Source organism: Meriones unguiculatus, chromosome X, assembly GCF_030254825.1.
Source record: "Meriones unguiculatus strain TT.TT164.6M chromosome X, Bangor_MerUng_6.1, whole genome shotgun sequence".
In the NCBI taxonomy this organism is placed as follows: domain Eukaryota; kingdom Metazoa; phylum Chordata; class Mammalia; order Rodentia; family Muridae; genus Meriones; species Meriones unguiculatus.
The window spans coordinates 3,092,568-3,106,466 of NC_083369.1; the positions used below are offsets into that span (position 1 = coordinate 3,092,568).

Here is a 13,899-nt window from a genome sequence, read left to right on the forward strand (position 1 = left end):
TTTATTTGTTTGTTTTTGTATATTTATTTATTTAATTTGCCAAAGTTGGACCTATGAACTTCACAGCATTTTCAGGATGCTAAGCCCTACATGTAGCCGTTGGCTTGTCACATATAGTGTAAAAGTCTAGATCGCAGGCACCAGAAATACAGAAATGGCACAACACAGTTGGGGAAGGGACACTCCACTGACATTTCAAATGTATCCCACAGAAAAACAGTCTCTTTTCCAGTGCATCCAGTCCAGAGGTGATATGAACCATAGGAAATAAGAGTGTGTAGAAAATTACTGAAAAATCAGCAGCCTTGTCTTTTAAAGAGACAGGGTCAAAGAAGAGAAATACCTGCCATGTCATCTCAAAGGAGAAAATGAAGGCTCTTACTCATAAAGCAGAAGAGGTAGTGGTGAGTAGTAGTGGAACATCTTGCACCCTGGGATGCCTGCTGATGGATATGATGGCCATACTAACTTGTGCCACCTCAGTGAGTACTTGTGAGCATGTATATTGGCTTATGTACCTTACCCTTCATTATTACAACTGGTTGGTTAGACTGTTCCAGGAGCACTGGTATATACTGATAGCATCTTTATGCCAGGGCCATGAAAATATGGAGCTCCTTCTTTAGGAGGGGTAGAAAACTATCTTTTCTTTGGAATTTGAGACACTCCCAATTTGTTTTAGAAAAAATAATCCATGGCTAAAGCCTAAGTTTCAGATGTCAAGGAAAATATACCCTCAGGATTTAGTATTGGCCTGTTTGGAGCCCTTCCATTCATATTTATGAAGCGTTTGACTTACAGTCTTTAACTAATGTGACTGAGAGCCCTCCATCCCCAGAGTCTGCTTGTAAAACAGTTATGTGGAAATATAATACTGTGCATTGGTCTTTTTGCCATGGCAATATGTGCAAGGTACTTAATCTTTCAGCATATAAATTTGTTGAATATGGTTATGTTGTCACCAGCTGTTCTGAAGATACTTCTAGATTCTGTAATCATACTTCTGTACACGGGAATATTTTATGAAGAGATTTTTGGTGGAGTGACACAGAATTACTTGCCTGGCATGATGAGGGTCTTGCACGTCCTCAGCTTAGAATCCTATTACCCAATGGGCAATTGAAACTAAAACAAAGGCATATTTGGAAACTTCCATCAGGAACTAGTTCTATCTCTTCTTAGACTGGAAAGGTGACATCACTCTAATTACCTAATAACTATACTTTTCATAAAAAATTATGTTACAGTATATTTGATTCCGTTGTCAACCCAAAAGTTGTGAACTGTAAAACCCTGTTTATTGTTTGGTTTGGTTGAGCCCTAACATCAACCTTTAACTCAAGAACATTCTATTTATTGTAAACAGGTGATTATGGTGTCATTCACCTAGTTCTAGCACACACTATATAAAGTTAATCTAATAAACTTAATCCTAGGTCAAGAGGCAGAGTGAGAAACCAGCTGACAGGGGTTAAAGAGTAGGAGGGACTCTGAGCAGTACTTCAGGAACAGTGTAGAACAAGCAGATCTTTTAGATCAAGCTCAGACTTCAGCTTAGGCTTCATCTCCTCAGCTCCCTGATTTTTGGGCTTTTAACTAGCAAGCATTTGGACTTGGATTTCTTTGGCCTTTTACTCCTGGACTGTCATTTTTACTCGTGAGCTTTTTATTTTTATTCATCCAGACATGAGCTGATAAGGAAGGTCATTTGGATGCTTTCTCTGCCTCTCTGAGCTAGCAAGTTCTCACCACAGCAACTGGCTTCTGTGTCCTTATTGGTAAAATTGTAAGGTAGGGATTTTCCTCGTTGTTTAAAACAACAAAATTATATTTGAATATGCATTGAATTGCCTTATATATTAGCTGTGGGAAAATTTACTCTGAATATGGATGTTTAGAATATTGATTGTGTTCTGCCTGCTGTATGCAGATCCAGATGTAGAACTCTCAGATATGTTTCCAGCAGCAGATTTGCATTCTGTTATTCTTGCCACGATGACAATTGATTAAACCTCTGAAATTGTAAGCAATTCAAAATTAAATCCTTTCCTTTATAATAAAAGCACAAATAAAAGTATTTTTCCTGTAAACTTTTTACATTTATTAACTGTTAGTATTTAGTCTGCCACTAGGTTGCTAAGCAACCTGTAATGTCCTCACCTGCCGCTGCTTCCAGGGGCCTGGGATAAAAGACCCTTTTATACTTTTCTCTCTCTTCTTGCATTCTCTGCCTGTCCCTCTGTCTTCCCACTATGCTCTCCCACACTGTGTGCCTATCTGTCTTGTCTTTCCCATAATAAACTTCCTTGCATCACACCTTTTGCAAAGCATGTAATATTTACATCATAACATTAACCATTGTCTAAATACTAATTTTACTCATAAACTTTTATTGATATTGAAGCAAGGCCTTGGGATATGGATATATGTGAATTTAACATGTCCCAGTTCAGTCCCTATACTTGTCAATTTTTCAGTCAACATGTGCAGATCTTGTTTGCTGGACATGAGATCTAAGGACCTGAAAGAATGTGACCGACTACAGTCTAACTGTTTATACCATGTTACTTCCGTTTTAGTGTACTTTTGATACATAACTGTAAAAATATATCAATAACCCATGGTTTGAGTTCAGAAAACCATGTCAGGAAAAGATGTAAATAAACACCATCAAGTACATACTAAATATTAACAAAGCAACCAGTTCCCAGAAATTTCTCAGGACAGAGCAATTTAAACACAATTGCCTGGCATGTACTATAGATTATATCTGGAAAAGCATGAGAGCAAGTCAAAAAAGAAAACATAGCCAGGTTCAGTGTACACTGACCAAACTGGGTTCTCTAGCAGTGATGTGATATTCAAGAAAAATAAACATATAAATTGAATGTAAATGTTTGTCACAGGAGACATGAAATTATATCCAGGAACCATCCAGGGAACAAATTGTACTTGAAGTAAAAGACCCTCTTTCTTTTTTTCCAGGAGCATTTCTCACAGTTCCGCAAGACATTGTTCACCACGGTTCATGCTTTTTACCATATTTCAAAACATCTATGAAGAGTATAAATCATTATTAAAATACAATAAGGGCTTCTGAATAAAAATATAGATGTTTTATTGTAACATGGTAGTATTTAGAATTTTATTTAATTCTGGTTACTGATGTAGAGATCCTTTGATAAAAATAGTACTACAAAGCAAAGTAATGATAACTTACCTCAGAAATCATTTGCTTTATTGATGTTCAGAAGTTAAACTGGATAAACTCTGGAAGACTAGTTAAATATCTCTTAGAATGGAAGTGTTTATGAAACTTTGCATATAAAAAGCATTGTTTCTGCTTTGATAGTCTGTAGGGCAGAGGCTTTCAGAGGCCCTCTGTGGTAGGTTCCTAGGTTGTTTCCTGTTTTCTTCTTCTTCTGATGTCCATCCTCTTTGCCTTTCCGGATGGGGATTGGACATTTTAGTTAGGGTCCTCTCTCTTGCTTAGTTTCTTTAGATGCACAGGTTTTAGTGGGTTTGTCCTATGCTGTATGTCTATATGAGTGAGTATATACCATGTGTGTCTTTTTGCTTCTGGGACAACTCACTCAGGATGATCCTTTCCAGATCCCACCATTTACCTGCAAATTTCATGATTTCCTTATTTTTCCTTGCTGAGTAATATTCCATTGTGTAGATGTACCACAATTTCTGCATCCATTCTTCAGTTGAGGGGCATCTGGGTTGGTTCCAGCTTGGGCAACTGTTGGGCAGAGTGAATGGAATTTTATGTAAGAACTGGGAAATAGTAAGAGCTGGAGAGGACAGGGTCTCCACAAGGAGAGCAACAGAACAAGAAAATTTGAACACAGGGAACTTCCCAGAGACTCATACTCCAACCGAGGACTATTCATAGAGATAACCTAGAACCCCTGCACAGATGTAGCCCAGGGCAGTTCAGTGTCCAAGTGGGTTACATAGTAATGGGAAGAGGGACTGCCTCTGACATAATCTGATTGGCCTGCTCTTTGATCACCTCCCCCTGAGGGGGGAGCAGCCTTACCAGGCCACAGTAGAGGACAATGCAGCCACTTTTGATGTGAACTGATAGACTAAGATCAGAAAGGAGAGGAGAACCTCCCCTATCAGTGGACTTGGGGAGTGGCATGCATTCAGAGGGAGGAGGGAGGGTGGGATCGGGAGGGGAGGAGGGAGGGGCTTATGGGGGGATTCAGAATGAATAAAGTGTAATTGATGAAAAATTAAAAAAAAAAATGCTTCCAAAAAGATCATTGTTTCGATTTCTCTTAGTTCTCTTTATTCTTTCATGTATTTTGATGTGTGTTGAGCAATCTGGTTTGAGAAATTGAGTATTTCCAAAGATTCCTTATCTACCTGTGATAGCTGTGGCACCAGTGAGACAACTAATGGTAATAGAAGATTGACTTCTGTAAGGTGACTCTTTTTTTTTTGTGATAAATACATTAACTTTATTATTTTCCATGAAGTGTGTTAAAACATAGTGAACAACACCCTTAAATATATGTTATTAGTTTTATTAATGGAAATTTTTTTTTCAATGCAGTTTATTCAGGAACCTTGAACAATCCTCGGACCCTGGGGAAAGCCAGCCCACAGCTTCAATAGCCTCTGGGTAGCCAACCCAGGAGTGCCACGTGGGCAATGCAGATAGGTCCACATACATGGAAGCAAGCCAGATCCTCAGCCTTAGCCAAATGTGGAATTGTTTGTGACAGAGAGCACTCACCATCGGGAAGGTGGAAGGCGGAAACCAGCTCCATCTTTAAGGCATAGCATTCCACAGCTCTCTACAGTTCCCCCTTTTTGTTTTAGATGCATCAGGCAAGAGTAGAGGTCTGATCTCTGATATTAGAAATAAATTGAGACTTTGTACCGATGTTCATTTAGGTGTCATCTTAAGTCATACTTTTGGGTTCAGATCACCATAGGGTGTATTAACAGTGGTAATCATAGTATAATCTAGAAAGTGTTCCATTTTAAATCATCTAGAATTCCCACACATCATAACACCAGAAGTGTATAAATTGCTAACCCTTACCTGTTTAGAGTGTGGATGTGCCTTGGACAACTTAAAACATTTTTTTCTACACATAAAACAGAAAACATTCAATAAATTGAAACACTTGCAGGCAAAACATGATAATACAGATATTAATAGTGATTAAAAAATCCTCTTTTTCTTTTAAAAAATACCACACATGTGAAAGCTGGAAAAGATTTCTCTTCAGTTGTTTTTCCTTTTCTCTTACCCATAGACATGAAGAACAGAACTAGCATTGTTCATTTTATCATCTATGGAAGGTAGGCACAATACAGTGCATGGTAGAAGAAATGTATTTTAAAACTCTGATTCTGTTTCAAGGTGTGCATTAGTTGTAAGCTCAAGAAAGGGCCTCCATGAAATCCAAAGAGATGTGTAAATCTACGCTTAGCAATTGTGCTTGAAGATTGGAGAGGGATTGTGAAGTTTTTTTTTTTCTTTGTTCTTTTGTTGAATTGAGTTAAACAAAATGCCAAAAACCCCTCTACTACAACTATAACATTTTTTCTCTAAGTAATTTAAAATTTTGCCAGGAGATTCAGTGTCTTGAATGTGTACTCTATAGCATGTAATCATTCTCTCAATTGAATTTTTTTTTTTTGGCTTTTCTAGACTGACAATCAGTTTGGTAGTAGACGATCATGGCAATAAGATATCAATTGACCTGAAAAAATCATGTCATGTATTATGTTGGCTCTGATTTTAAGAATGTGTAGATAATTTCTTTCCAAAAGAGAATGTCTTGTGTCTGCTATTTTCTTCCTTCTTTCCTTCCTTTCTTTCTTTCCTTCTTTCTTTCTTTCTTTCTTTCTTTCTTTCTTTCTTTCTTTCTTTCTTTCGGTTGTTTTTTTAATTCTTTATTAATTACACTTTATTCACTTTGTATTCCCCATGTGGTTCCCTCCCTCCTCCCATCCCAATCCCTCCCTTCCTCCATCCTCTGCCTGCATGCCCCTCCCCAAGTTCACTGATAGGGGAAGTCTTCTTTTCCTTCCTTCTGATCCTAGTGAATCAGGTCTCATCAGGAGTGGCTGCATTGTCTTCTGTGGCCTGGTAATGCTGCTTCCCCCTCAGGGGGAGATAATTAAAGAACAGGCCAATCAGTTCATGTCAGAGACAGTCCCTGTTCCCATTACTGTGGAACCCACTTGGATACTGACCCGCCATGGGCTACATCTGTGCAGGGGTCCTAGGTTATCTTCCTCAAAGGAATAAGTGATCAAAACTGATAAATGGCATGTAGGAAAAAGAAAAATAAGAAATTTAGTACTATAAAAGTACTTTTACGTATATCAATGCCATTTTTGATGGATAATGTATCATGTGTCTATTTAGCAATCAATTAAAACATAATAAATTAAATATATTTGTATATTATTTAGTAGTTTATAATTTTTATATAATTGCATAGGTTCTGTGCTGAGGATGTGACAAAACCGAAAATCAGTGTATTTTCCCAAATGTGGTTTTTAGGCTCATTCAAGTTGTTGGCAAATTTCCTTTTGGTTGTTTTAGGGACTATTTGGACCCCTAGAGACTAGATTCACCTTTAGTGTGAGATAAACATATTGAAACATTTAACAGTTTCTTGACGACATGTACTATTTTAAAGTTTTATGTGTTCATTAACAACAATCTATTAAAATATATGTAGTGACTTTAAAGTAATAATAGGACTAAATAAAAGTTTATGAGTGCTTTGAAAGGAGTTTTGTCCTTATGTTATTAGAATCCAAAGGAATAATAGGGGTTTAGCACTCAATTTCTAAAATCAGATTGAATATATTTACCTCACTGAACATTTATCATTTATGTTGAATACTTTCAATAAACTTTATTCCATCTTTGTAAAATGTTTCATTAATATATTTTATGCTGACTAGCAAAAAACAGGTCTGTGTGACTGTCATCAGACACAATTTATTTGTTGTGTAACAAATTGTGACCATATTGTTTGCCAAGTAATACAGGCTCTTAAAAATATAACACTGGGTGCAGTGTCTACACGGAGCGCTGTGGCTCCCGCCTCCGCTGCTAGCTGCGGCCCACCAGCCACCGAGCAGTACCCGCTGAAGAGCAGTACCCGCTGAAGGCGACTGCTCAATGGCCTCGGGGTCTGCATCAATGCCAGTGCACCCGGCAGCCTGAGTCCTTACCTGCCCGCCCCGCCAGCTCTGGGAAACAACAGTGAGTATGAGGAGGACCACAATGCTAGGAGTGTGGAAAGCTTGGCTTCCCCAGAACACACCGAGTGACTGATTCCAAGTTCCATCCCCTCGATACGAAGATGGATGTCATCAAATAAGGCCAAGCTAAGGACAGCCAGCGCTACAAAGTAGACTATGAGTCACAGAGCACAGACACCCAGAACTTCTCTGAGTCTAAGCGGAAGACAGAATAAGGTCCCTGCCACAGAGAAATGGAGGACACACTGAATCATCTGAAGTTCCTCAATGTGCTGAGTCCCAGAGGTGTCCATATCCCAAACTGTGACAAGAAGGGCTTCTATAAGAAGAAGCAGTGCCGCCCTTCCAAAGGCAGAAAGCCGGGCTTCTGCTGGTGTGTGGACAAGAATGGACAGGGCTTGCCGGGCTATGACACCAAGGGCAAAGATGACATGCACTGCCTCAGTGTGCAGAGCCATTAGACACTGCTGTGCCACGCCACGTAAGCCAAAGTTAACGCAGAGCTCAAATATGCCTTAGTTTGCACAAAAGACTGCAACAACCTGATCGGCAGCTGGCTGCAGCCTTGATTTATATTTCTTTCTCTCTCTTTTTGTGGTGAACTGATTAAAAAAAAAAAGAAAGGAAAAGAAAACACAGAAAACCAAAGTTTAAACAGATTTTTTTTTTTTAAATGCCTCTGGTCGTTTAAGTAGTAAACTTGATCATCTTTCTACTTCCCCATAGTCAACAAAAAGCGGTTTGAATTTTCCTGTTGCTTCCTATGCAAACATTCACCTACTCCGGGCCGTGGATACTATCTGCCCCCTCCAGTAACCACCCAGTATGAGCTTCAATGCTGCTGGTCATCGCCTTCTTGATTTCAGAGGTTCTGTTGCTGATAGAGAAAAACCCTCTTTCCATTCCCTGTAAGTAAGTGCATGCATATGGAGGATGGGAAAACCCCTAACCAAGTCACCTGAACTTCTGGACATGTACTCCTGAGGCTCACAGTCCTTATGGTGCCATCTCTGAATCGAGGGTTGGCCCATTATCTGCATGTGACCTGATCTCCTTGGGAACTATGGGAGAGAATAGGTGAAGCCTCTCTTATTGAAAATGACCACAAATGTTGTAGGGCACTCTGGGAGCCCATAAAGACAAAGACAAGGACCTTCCTTTGTCAGGCAGCTTCCTGAATGACTTGGCCCAGCAGAAGGCCCCAGGTGGGAGGAACAGTGATTGTCAGCCTCCAAGTTCAGAGATGTCAAAAGTAATGGTACAGTTAGCTCTTCATATGACTTCAAAAACCAAACCGAACCAAACAAACAAACAAACAAACAAACAAAAACCCAATGTTTTCTGGTCTAATTTCTCAAAATAAAGTTTATTGTGGGGCAGTGCTGATGGGGGGAAGGGAAACTGGCTTCTTGGAGAACCTGGCAAGAATGCATACAGAATCACCTGATTGTTAATCTTGGGGTCCTTCTCAACTTTCTTTATAATTTACCCATATATGCAGACAAACTATGCTCTTAATTGTTAAAATTGTGTACCACATAGCCAAAATATAATAGAATATGAACTAGATAATCCTAGATAAAATGTTAGAGATGCTAGGGAAAGAAACCACAGGCACACCCAAGGAAAGGAGCCTGTATCTGGAGGCTGGGCTGCTCTCCCCAAGGCCAAGGCCAAGGAGGTCTGGCAACACAGGGTGCCAGGAGGCTGTACTACATCCCATAGGGTGTACATGAACTGTACAGAGCTTTTCTTGAGAGCAAAAAAGAATCTCAAGAAATTCTGCCTGCCTATCAGCTTTTCTTTATTTTTTTTTAATTAAGTTTTGGGGGAAAATGTATTTTTGAAAAGTTTGTCTTGCAATGTATTTATAAATAGTAAATAAAGTTTTTATCATTTAAAGAAAAATAACACTTTTTGGCACATACTCTAGGAATTTTTAAATCTCTTCAGAGTACTGGATAATTATCATTTTTTCCTGACATCTAAAGTACACTCTTATCATATCTGAATAACCTTTTACTCTTATTTTAGCTTCTTAACGCCTTCACTGCTTTGTTTGAGCACTTTTCTTTGTTATTAAATTGTGCTATTTATAATGCCTTTGGATAAAATAACTGTATGAAATAAAATTAAACTATGGTCATATTATATATTTTGTGAGGCCTATTATCAGTAGGATAATAATAACTTACTTATGAAGTGTGTAAGTAAGTTTTAATGTTTTAAAAACAAAAGTAATACCTTATGTACAAAATGTATTTTTGTGGCTTTTGTTATGAAAATACAGGCACAATATTTTCTCTACAAATTAACAATGTTTTATTGCTATTCCAATAGTATGATAATTCAGTACTATGTGCTTCCTCACTTCACACAAATGGTATACATATTATCTCTGGTGAGATAAAATTTTATTTATAGTGGTAAAATTATTTTTTGGAATTTTCTTTTTTATATTATCATTTATTACAATTTATTGTGCTTAAAATTTTTATTTTAAATTTAATTAATTACAGTTTATTCACTTTGTATATCCCCAGTAGTTCCCTCCCTGTTCTCCTCCCAATATCTCCCTCCCTCCCCTTCTCCACCCAAGCCCATATCCCGTCCAATGATAGGGAGTTCTTACTCACCTTCCTTCTGAACCTAGTCCATCAGGTCTCATTAGGAGTGGCTGCATTGTCTTATTCTGTGGCCTGGTAAAGCTGCTCCTCCCTCAGGGGGAGGTGATCAAAGAGTAGGCCAATCAGTTCTGGTCAGAAACAGTCTCTGTTCCCATTACTATTGAACCCACTTGGACACTGAACTGCCATGGGCTTCATCTCTGCAAGGCTTCTAGGTTATCTCCATGAGATCCTTTGTTGAAATATCAGTTTCAGAAAAGAACCCTGTGCCCAGATTTTTTGGATTTGTTTCTCTCCTTGTGAAGATTCTGTCTTCTCCAGGTCTTACTATCTCCCACTTCTTTCATAAGAGTCCTTGCACTCTGTGCAATGGTTGGCCATAAGTCTCAGCATGTGCTTTAATGCCCTGCAGGGTAGAGCCTTTTAGAGGCCCTGTGTGGCAAGTATCTGACCTGTTCCCTGATTTCTCCTTTTTCAGATGTACATCCTTTTTTCCTTTCTGAATAGGGATTGAGCATTTTAGCCAGAGTCCTCTGTCTTGATTGGTTTCTTTAGATGTACAGATTTTAGTATGTTTATCCTATATTTTATATCTAATATCCACTTATGAGTGAGTATATATCCTTTGTGTCTTTCTGCTTCAGGGATACCTGACCCAGGATGATCTTTTCCAGTTCCTACCACTTACCTGCAAATTTCATGATTTCCTTGTTTTTTATTGCTGAGTAATATTCCATTGTGTAAATATAGAACAATTTCTCTATCCATTCCTCAGTTGTGGGACATCTGGGTTGTTTCCAGCTTCTTGTTATTACAAATAAAGCTGCTACAAACATGGCTGAACAAATGTCCTTGTGGTGTACTTGAGCATCTTTTGGATATATGCCTAGGAGTGGGATAGCTGGATGGTGAGGAAACAGTATTCCTATTTGTCTGAGAAAGCACCAGATTAATTTCCAGAGTGGTTGTACAAGTTTACATTCCCACCAGCAGTGAAGGAGGGTTCCCCTTTCTCAACAACCTCTCTGGCATATGTTGTCACTTGAGTTTTTGATCTTAGCCATTCTGATGGATATAAGGTGAAATCTCAGGGTCGTTTTGATTTACATTTTCCTGATGACTAAAGACATTGAGCATTTCTTTAAGTGCTTTTGGCCATTTGATATTCTTCTATTGAAAATTCTCTGTTTAGCTCTGCACTCCAATTTTAATTGGATTACTTGATTTGCTGCTGTTTAACTTCTTGAGTACTTTATATATTCTGGATATTAGCGCTCTGTCAGATATAGGGTTGGTTAAGATTTTTCCAATCTGCAGGCAGACATTTTGTTCTGATGACAATGTTCTTTGCTTTTCAGAAGATTTTCAGTTTCATGAGGTCCCATTTATTGATTGTTGCTCTTAGAGCCTGTGCTGTTCGTGTTCAGTTCAGGAACTTGTCTCCTGTGCCAATGAGTTCAAGGCTCTTCCCCACTTTTTCTTTTAACAGGTTTAGTGTGTCTGGATTTATATTGAGATCTTAGAGTTTAGTTTTGTGCATGGTGACAGATATGGATCTATTAGCCTTTTTCTACATGTAGGCATCCAGTTAGATCAGCACCATTTGTTGAAGATGCTACCTTTTTTCCATTAAATTGTTTTGGAATCTTTCTGTAAAATCAGGTGTCCATAAGTTTGTGGGTTTATTTCAGTGTCTTCTATTCGATTCTTTTGATCCACCATTCGGTTTCTATGAAAGTTTTTAGTATTGTTGCTCTATAGTACAGTTTGAGATCAGGGATGGAGACACATCCAAATCTTTTATAGTAGAGGATTGTTTTAGCAATTCTGGATTTCTTGGTATTGCTTGTGAAGTTGAGAAATTTTCTTTCAAAGTCTGTAAAGAATTTTTTTTTTTGGTGTTTTGATTGGAATTGCATTGAATCTGTAGACTGCTTTTGTTAAGGTGGCCATTTTTACTATGCTAATCCTGCAGAGCCATGAGCATGGGAGATCTTTCCTTCATTTTCTTCTTTGTCTTCTAATTCTTTCTTCAGAGACTGGATTTTTTTTTCATATAAGTCTTTGACGTTCTTGGTTAGTGTCACACCAAGGTACTTTATGTTAGGGAATGTGCGAAATGTGAGGGTTACAAGTGGGTCCACAAATCACACCACGAGATCGGATCCACATGGGAGGTTTATTGGGGGAAGGGGGTTACAGAGAGGGAGATAGAGGGAGGGAGAGAAAGAGAGAGAGAGACAGAGAGGCAGAGAGAGAGAGGGAGGGAGACAGAGAAAGGGACAGAGCCAGAGAGAGGAAGAGGAAGAAGAGAGAGAGAGAAAGGGGAGGTTCTCTTATAGGGTGAGCCAGGGACATGCGCAGGTAGTCTAGGTGTCTTCACAACTGCCTGATAACCGGTCTATCAGGTCCCTTGAAGCTGGCCATAGAAGTGCCTGCTTACTGATCCCAACATTCCTCCCTTTTTCTATAATTAAAAATAGGGAGCTTGGGCTGCCTTTTATAAGGTAAGTTAAAGTATATAAATTTAGGCTCATTGGAAGCAGCTCTTGGTTGTCATGCAAGAGGTTGAGAGAGAGAGGAATTATAGCAACAAATGGTCAGGTTGTAAGGTTAAGAATAATAGAAGTCTCTGCCCTGGAAAATTTAGGGCAGAGGGTTTAGGGTAGAGGGTTGTCAACAGAGAGAGTTGCCAGCCATGCAAGGCAGCGGGTAGGGACTGGGGAACACTGGGAGAACCTGGAGCTGCCAATGCACCAATGTTAGGAAATGTGCGTGAGGGTTACATGCGGGTCCACAAATCACACCACGAGATCGGTTTCATGTGGGAGGTTTATTGGGGGAAAGGGTTACAGAGAGGGAGATAGAGGGAGGGAGAGAGAGAGAGAGAGAGACAGAGACAGAGACAGAGAGAGACAGAGAGACAGAGAGACATAGAGAGAGACAGAGAGAGGCAGAGAGAAAGAAAGAGGGACAGAGCCAGAGAGAGGAAGAGGAAGAAGAGAGAGAGAGAAAGGGGAGGGCCCCAGTTCTCTGATAGGGTGAGCCAGGAACATGCGCAGGTAGTCTAGGTGTCTTCACAACTGCCTGATAACCGGTCTATCAGGTCCCTTGAAGCTGGCCATAAAGTGCCTGCTTACTGATCCCAACATTTTATGTCCTCTGTGGCTCTTGTGAAGGGTGTTGTTTCCCTAATTTCTTTCTCAGCCCTTTTGTCTATTCTATACAAGAGGGCTACTGATTTTTTTGAGTTAATTTTGTATCCAGCCACTTTCCTGAAGGTGTTTATCAGCTGAAGGAGCTCTCTGATAGAATTTTTGGGGTCACTCAATTATACTATCATATCATTTGCAAATAGTGATACTTTGATTTCTTCCTTTCCATTTGTATCCCTTTGAACTCCTTTAAATGTCTTACTTTTCTACCTAGGATTTCAAGGACTATGGTAAAGAGATAGAGAGGGAGTGGGCAGACTTTCTTTGTCCTGGATTTCAGTGGGATTAATTTAAGTATTTATCTGTTTATTTTGGCATTGGCTATAGGCCTGCCGTATATTGCCTTTACTATATTCAGGTATGTGCCTTGTTTCCATGATCTCTCCAAGACTTTAAAATAAATGGATGTTGGATTTTGTCAAGTGTTTTTTTTCAATATCTAAGGAGATTATCAAGTGTTTTTTTTTTCTTTCAGTTTGTTTATATGTTGGATCACATTGATGGATATGTTGAACCACCCCTGCATACCTGGGATCAAGCCTACTTGGTCATAGTGGATGGTATCTTTGATGGGTTCTTGGATTTGGTTTGCAAATATTTTGTTGAGTATTTTTGCTTCAATGTGCATAAGGGAGATTGGCCTGAAATTCTCTTTCTTTGTTGGGTCTTTGTGAGGTTTAGGTACCAAGGTGACTGTGGCTTCATAGAATGAGTTTGGTAGTGTTCCTTCTGTTTCTATTTTGTGGAATAGTTTGAAGAGAATTGGAGTTAGCTCTTCTTTGAAGGTCTGGTATAATTCTGTG

At 39.1% G+C, this 13,899-nt stretch overlaps 1 pseudogene; it reads left to right on the forward strand.

Moving 5' to 3' along the window:
• The first annotated feature begins 368 nt into the window (after positions 1–368).
• On the forward strand, positions 369–7,715 carry LOC132650119 (insulin-like growth factor-binding protein 3; annotated as a pseudogene).
• Positions 7,716–13,899: the final 6,184 nt, after the last annotated feature.